This window comes from Lasioglossum baleicum, chromosome 4, assembly GCF_051020765.1.
Source record: "Lasioglossum baleicum chromosome 4, iyLasBale1, whole genome shotgun sequence".
In the NCBI taxonomy this organism is placed as follows: domain Eukaryota; kingdom Metazoa; phylum Arthropoda; class Insecta; order Hymenoptera; family Halictidae; genus Lasioglossum; species Lasioglossum baleicum.
This window is the reverse complement of record NC_134932.1, coordinates 8484396-8492662: the sequence shown is the minus strand read 5'-3', so window position 1 is coordinate 8492662 and position 8267 is coordinate 8484396. Positions and strand designations below refer to the sequence as shown.

At 36.8% G+C, this 8267-nt stretch overlaps 1 long non-coding RNA gene across 1 annotated transcript; it reads right to left on the bottom strand.

Annotated features, from left to right (window-relative positions):
* Positions 1–234: 234 nt before the first annotated feature.
* On the bottom strand, positions 235–7799 carry LOC143208236 (uncharacterized). The gene is made up of 4 exons (XR_013008876.1): positions 7571–7799; positions 1683–1840; positions 1377–1611; positions 235–724 (listed from the first exon to the last, which is right to left on the bottom strand). It is a non-coding gene; the product is annotated as an uncharacterized LOC143208236 (long non-coding RNA).
* Between the last annotated feature and the right edge of the window lie 468 nt (positions 7800–8267).

Sequence of the window (8267 nt, the reverse complement as noted above, 5' to 3'; positions counted from 1 at the left end):
AGCGGGTTGACGGGCCCGCTGTGCACCGCTGTGCGTGGCACAAAAAAAAGGTCTCTGTGGGTCTCTATTCCCTTTAAAGGGAAGCTATCGGTAGTTTACCTAAACGAATCGTGGAGGCGTTGAGCCCATAGAGACCTTTTTTTGACGGTCAACCCGCTCGAAATGTATGGCAAACGTCCGCGGGCAGCGGCCCGCGGGAAACTCGGTATAAACGCACCTTTACTGGTCCCGCTGAATAGCACAGGGGCTGGCAGTCTTTAATAGTATCTCGTCGGTGCCAAGTCCCATAAGGTGTCAGGTCTATTCCTATATCGCGTCTGTGATAATAGTATCTGGTCGGTGGTTGAAGCTTGTTCTGATCCATGCCACAGATTTAATAACAGTAAACTGGGTTCTGTTTCCTGCTAAAGATGATGTAGGTTCTGTTCCATGCTAAAGATGATGTAGGAGCTGTTCCAGACTAAACATAATGCAGAGACAAAAGTGGCACGACCAAATCAGTGTGGCTAGATGCAATCCGAACGGATTGCACGTACTCTCCTCCTTTTTCCCTTCCACTATCCCATTCCAGCACCATGCGCACACTCCAAGACCGTAGACCACGGTGCCCGTGCCGTAGACTGGTCTGGTCATCAGGGAGGGGGTACTTGTTTCCCCTCGATTTTCTCGACCTGGCCACACTGGCCACTCTCTATTCCTCTCTGGTACAAGTATAGTTTATTTCCTGAAATTGAAAAATACTTTAAACACGCGTAATAGAGTCAAAATTTTGTAGTATTTATGAAACCATAATTACAAACTTACTGCGTAATTATAAATTTAAATTCACATGTCATATTCGGATCAGAGAATAAACAGCGAAATATTTACAGCATACTTAGATAGTTACATACAATATAGTAGTTTCTCTTGTCTTTTCTTTAACTTCAATTTCCTTTATCCAGTGTGTGTTAAATTGTTGTTTAAGTGCTGCTTTTTCTTATTTTTAATGTGTGTTATCTTATACATATACTTTGCAATAATTATACATAATTTGCCTTTTGCATTAGTAAAATTAAATTTTTGGAGACTGTGAGACATTTCATTATTATATGTATAGTATATGCGTAGAATATGTATAGTATGTCGCAATGAAAAGATAAAATCTGTTCTTATCAACGTTATTAACATATTACAATTTTATGTAACTGCGATTACATAGAAACCACTACAGTGATGTTTACATGTGAGGCAACGAATTTATAATTGACTGCTTGTAATTCTGTACTTTGTTAATAAATGAAAACAAGATGTTGAAGATAACCGAACTTATTTATGTTACAACCCCGGATATTATTGGCCCTTCGGTCAATAAGAGAAAAGAATTGTGTAGTTACCTAGTTAAAGCTCATTAAATTTGAAGTGATGGCACGCACAATGGTGTATTGAAGATCATTCAATCCACCACGCTACGCGCTGTACTGATTCGTTTAATCCCTCTTCACGTGGATACAGAAGTGAGCACTTCAGATTCCGGTTTACTCTTCACACTAATGGAATTTCCTTGTGCTGGAATTTTCTTTCATTCTGTGCTCAGTTTCTCATTGCATCAATCCTTCCTTCCGAGTTTTGCTGCTTTCACGATATAAAGCATGATACGAAATTTAAAGTAGAAATAAAAAATATGCTATCGTAATATTTACCCTGAAAATGTGCTACTTTTGCGGTTATCTTTCAATGGATTTCAAAAAGTGAATATGCGGAAGAAAATGTGTGAATATGCAGCCTCAAATAACTTTGGAGATGAAGATACATGCCACGAAAATATCATAAAACATGATCTCCGCTCTTTAGATGTCATCTATCGGGCAAATTACAAAGAAAAGAGGAAATGAAAATACGACTAAAATTATAGAAACACTGGTAAACAAAAAAAATTAAATGTTTGTTGAAAATTCAGATCATTTTATTGAAGCTGTTACATAAATAATCCACCAAAGAAAAGCAGTGTTTTTCTCTGACGTACACGAGAAAGTACATGGACATGTGAGTTTATAGGAAGCGTGCATATAAGATCTTCTAGCTAAACCAATTGTAATTTATTGTTATAAGATCCAGCGCATATTTGTTAGTTGAATACAAATATTAGTTAGCTTCAAGTAGTCTACTAGAGTTTATTTTAGATCTTGTGTGAGGTATATTTTATAATAATTATATTGTCAGTCTTCCTACACACTTTTATATCCTATTTGTTATATTCATCCCTTCGAAAGAATAAATTCGACGAAAAAGAATATTACGAACACTATGAAACGAATGTGAGAAATGCGAGTAAACTTAATAAAAAGAGCAACTATTAGTTTGCATTAAAAGCCGTCGTTATATTATAGAAATAACTGTTATTGGTCGTGGACAAACAATTTTCTACGAAACCGTAATATTTACGTTTCTGTAAACACATTGCAAGTAGGTAAAACGTGCACCAAACAGAGTATTCCATTTTTCCACTTTTTAATAAGTCTTTTGGAACCTTCTTTGAAAATCAGGAGAAATATAGTAGAACAAAGATTGGTGAGTATTGCCTTCTGTCATGATAGTGCTTAAAGGGGCTTCATTTTCTGAAACGGAGCCATTTTACTTCAATATCACGTACTCATACATAATGCATTACATTTGCCGATAGCTTTTGTGCTTGCCAGAGAAGAAACGAATGGCCGAGAATAATTCGCTGCTTCTTTCACGTCAAGCTTCCCCTGTTTTTGACCGTTAATCGCATTAACATGATTTTGTCTTTAGAAAACACTATAACATCAAGATCTAGATACTTAATGGAAAATTAAGGAACGATATGCTAAAATAATTATTTATTACATGATACAAGTGATACAATTGGATAGCCAGTTATTCTTAAAATTTTCAATCCTATCTATCTTCTATTGTATGTATTACACAGTGAATAGTTTCAATTACTAAAGTGAAAAGGCATGGTCCCCTTCTACTCGATAATTCCATATTGTTGATATTAGACATGCCTTGTGGATTTTAAGTAGTGGGCAGCTTTCATGTCGTTCAATGATTAACTTGTGAATCCTTAGGCGCCCGCCACAGGCGCAACCGGGTTTGGTGCGCAAAACAAAGGATAGCGACCCGGTTGAAGGTCGCTTGGACGCTTTTCAAATCTTGCAAAAAAATTACGAACTCTTATTACAAAACACGTATCCAAATCTAGACATAGCGTTAAGGATTTTTATAACAATGCCTGTAACAAGTTACTTAAATTGAAATATCTCCTGAACTATTTTAACTTTTCGACGTACGTCGAAATACTTTTCTATAACGAATGTCCAGCTGCATCGATTGATGTATTAAAAAATACCTAGTTCCATTTTAAAAAATGAAGTTGACCTTCATATGTCCATTACGCGTCCACCTACAAAAAAGCTACTAACATCTGATTAATGCCCCCTCAATATCCAAGTAAGTTTCATCTGATGCATATCTTCCTAACGCCAATAGTAGCCGAGTTATTCAAGTGATATTTTAGGTCCTATCCCTAGAGATATGTGTGTAAATTATGCAGTAAATAATAATTTTTCCAATACTGTATAAAGCAGATCGCATGAAATTTGATTAAATCCCTTAAATCCCGTACTTATCTCCATGTTACTTTAATATGATACTTTTTATTGTACAATTATTTATGTGTATTTTCTAATAACTCAGAGAAATAAGGTAATGTAACAATTTGGACAAGACATGTTAATAACATAAGAATGATCAAAGCATTCAGAAGGGTACAGGCTCCAACGATTCGAAGGCTATGGATTCTTGTAGGATAGAACAGCTGAACAACTTTAGTCAAAGGGAACGCTGGACCGTAGGACACCAGGAAATTGCCCTTCTACACTCAAATCCTTCTGTCTGTTAATGACAGTTTCACCTATAGAGGAAAACCCATGTTAATAAAATTCAGAGCACAATTGAAAATTAAGCGATTATTACTACTAAATCGATTTCTGTACATGTACGCACACAAAAGAAAATAAACAATAAACACCACTAATTAGTACATTAATTATTATTATTATTAATTAAATTACAAAATCACGATTATATTTTTCTTTTGTTGCAACTTCTTTCTTCATAATATTCTTTCATTTTATAGCATGCTTCTGATAATCAATTACTAAACGTTTAGGTATTGTATGAGATATTATACCAATATCATGTCTATAAAATTTTTAAAAAATCATAGGGAATGGAAATATTCTAGGTCGGAGGAAATGTTTAATTTTCTGGTTATGTAAAATGGCTCCGAATGCAAAGGGTTAAAAAGGATTCCATTACGAACTATAGTCTCTTGACGTTGTTCCGTAAACAGTTTTACGCCTGTGCTAAATAACCAGCAAGTATGATGACTGAAGCGCGATAATATGTGTTAGGACGTAGTAATATTTCATTGCAATCATCTGAATTTGTTAAAAATGTAGCAACGTGGCACATCAATCAAGACGCTCTAACGGGGGTCGATTCGGGATGGTGGAACGCTTTCACTGAAATGAGAAATAAAATGGCATGATATAACGGGAGACATGTCCTAAGAGGCAGAAGATTATCCAAGGCAATGGTAACCATGACAACGGCACAGTGTATCGAGGAAAGATGTACATTCGTTTCTTGGCTTTTCGACGTCTGAATAAGGGAGGCGTATTGAAGAGGGTAACGATAGTGCAGTGTGAGAAGCTGAACGGAGTAAAAGTTGAGGGGAAAGAACGAGAAAAGAAGAAATCCTCCCTCGCCGAGAAAACTCGGCCACTTTATCCTCCTTTCTGTTTTAACCACCTTGGAGACCTCGTTCTTTTATATAGCGCCCCGTTTCTTCTATGCATTTATTCTACCTCTTGTCGGATCACTCGGATTCAGTGTCTTTTATTCCTCAAACGAATTAATACGTCGTCAAGGTAACTGTTCAACTAAATTTTAATCTTCATTGTACAATGATCATTGCTTGTTAAAAGACTTTAGAAACGTGGTGTTCTGTGATTTTCTGTTCTTCAGCCCTCTGCTATCTCTCTTCTTCAGGCTTGTTTGACACATTTACATTTTGAAATCTTTTACCACTGATAAGATTGTACGTGTAACATTCTCTGACAAAAAACAACTTTTGTACTATGTTATTTTGTATGTGTAACAGCAATGTTAACAAGAAGAGTGTTTCCTTTTCATTTCGATTCTGCTTTTTTCTATTGCGGCCCTCTAATTAATTTATAATTCTTAATGAGGCCATTAACATGCCTCCCTTAGATAGTACATAGAAAAGTGTATAATTCTAATTTAAAAAACGGAATTGAACTTCGTATGTTCTTCGTATGTTCAAAAACTCCTTATCACACATTTTTGCAAATGAAAGTTCAAACAGCTTTAGGAAGCTGTTCCTCTCACGGACACTTACAATTTATTTCATTTCCGCTAATCACACACCTTGCAAGTAGACATCGTAGGTTTAAAATTGTACACAATACTCATTGTGAACAATAATCACATATGAACACATGCATATCACACACAATTAAAATATTTGTGTAACATATGCAATACAATATTTATAATGTTCGACCAAAATTCGTTACTTTTTACCATTGGACGTTAAATTAAAAAGATTGGGGCTGCCAATGTCACTAACAATAAGTCTAACAGAGACTAACAAGGAAAGTTGTCGAACCCATAAATACAAAAAATTATGAACCTTTTATACATCATATTAAAAATTTTTTTCGTGCTACTTCTCGCATTAAAGGGGTAAAATCAACCCTTGAAAGAATTTCAATATTTTCTGTTTCGTGAAATATCTCAAGAAGAAAGTTGTATGGTACTATTGTGTAAAAAGAATTAAAGAAATTTTTTTAGGATTTTCACTCCAAGCTCAATTCTCTCTTCAACTGCAAGATAAAAATTGCCCGTTTACGATAAACGAACTCAAGATTACGAACTTAATATCTCGGTAAAAAAAGCAAAATAGAAATTAAAAAATTGTTACATTGCTTCATATACCAAACAGTTTGCAAGTAATAATTTAGGTGGCACACATAGCTGAGTCACTGTGTGTCGAAGTTTTATTAACTTTAGTAAATAGGATAATTATTTAGTTTTCATTTAAAATTATATACCATAACAGAAACATATCGGTGAAGCAATGTATTATTAATAAGTCGTTACCTCGATGAGGCTGGTTAATGATATACGTGGGCGAGTCTTAATGCAAGGTCTCCGCGTGAAAGTAAATCCGTATCGTTGATACTAGATGCGCATTATCTGCTGTAGAAACATTCGTTGAGCATGGCAATTATTGAATTACCAGAATGCAAGGAACGAAACTATCGTAAAACTGGTGCATTCGAGTCCGCGTTTTATCGTACATACTGCAGCGTTGTTGTTCTACACAGTAGATTGAAATGAAAATTAGAAGAGGCACCCAACAGTAGAGGATGCGTTCCGTTTCTATCGCTTACATAATACATGCAAATCAGAGTTGGGCAAAAATTTCATCTAGATAGAAATTTCTAATAAAGTGGTTTTATTCGTGGAAACTCTTCGAATATAAATCCTTCGAATAATTTTCTGCCAGGTCGACGAAGGCGTCGCACAGTGGGCTCGATTGAAGAAGAGAGTACGCGACATTTTTAAATAACTCTTAAACCACTGAAGATATGGCAATGAAATTTGAACTGAATATATAAAAAAATAGTTCCTTCTCAATGATTTTTAACTTAATATATTTCACATTTGTTTAACACGAGTGGCCGGCGAAGGGTTGTTACCCTAGGAATATGGTATCAATTTGTTAGTTAAGGTACGCGGACGAACCCAATGCGAAATTGGGGAGCCGCTAGGATTATAGACAGCGAGGACGAACCTGACGCGAAGTCAGGGAGCCTCTAGGAATGGAGTCAAACGCAGACGAACCTGATGCGAAATCAGGGAGTTGCTAGGAAGGTGAAACTTCGTGAACGAGCCCAATGCGAAATTGGGGAGTTACTAGGAACGACGCGCAGACGAACCCGATGCGAAACCGGGGATCTGCTAGGAGGTTGTATAACGACGCGGACGAACCCAATGCGAAATTGGGGAGCCGCTGGGAGGTTGGATAAGAGCACAGACGAACCTGATGCGAAATCAGGGAGCTGTTAGGATGCGGACGAACTCAATGCGAAATTGGGGAGCCGCTAGGATAGTATAGTTTTCGTGAACGAACCCAATGCGAAACTGGGGAGTCACTAGGTTGGATAAATCTCTGTTTGGACAATTGGAATGTCGCGAAGGAACCTGATGTGAAATCAGGGAGTCGCTAGGATAATTAGTAAGCCTCGTAACTAGTATAATTTAATTGATACAATCCGAGCGGTAAGATTGTATCGTGTGGGGACGTTCAATTACTTGATTAGGATATTGGACGATAATTATGGGTTTAATGAATTTGCGTTAATTATCAAAGAACACAAATATATTCTTTCTATAAGAATTCGTATTACAATTGTGTAATTGTCGCGAATGGATTGAATTTAGAATAGAAAGAATTGAAAGATGATATTACCTAAACTAAGATGCACGGTGTTGACACACTGGCAATACGGGGGTCTCGGAGCAACTTTATCACTGCCTAATAGATTTTACACCGAACTCGCGGAATCTATACGGTTAAACTTTGATTCGAAGGGGAACTTTAGCCCGATCTCACTGGTAGTTGACTTCCGAGATGCAGCACGACGCGACACGATTCGTGATTACGACAGTACTAGCCCACGAGAGTAGAAATGCATGGGCTTATATAGCCCTGCAATGACGGGTGGTACTTGTCAGTACCCTTCAAGTGAACATTCGTATTTTGTCAACGACGATTTTGGGCCCTAAACTAAACTAAACAGCTATGTAGATTTATCTAGGGTAGCTCTGTTCGTTTATCTAGGATGGTTCCTGTCAGAGATGATATTGAACACCTGTTCATCATCCGTAACACAATTTTGATGGGGATTTCCAGTAGTCAAAAACGCTAGATGAAAGATCAATCAAGGCCGTAGTCGCCCCGAAATTTCCTATTTTTACGTTTTACGAGGCGTAATTTGCATTATTCGGAAGCATACAGCTGCGTATGTAGCTGTTTTCATAGAGCTGCGACAGCTAATGCTACCGAATAATGCAAAATACGCCTCGTAAACGTAAAAAGAAGACTTCTGAGAGCAATCGCGGCCTAGATTGATCTTTTATCTAGCGCTTTTGATTACTGAGAAACT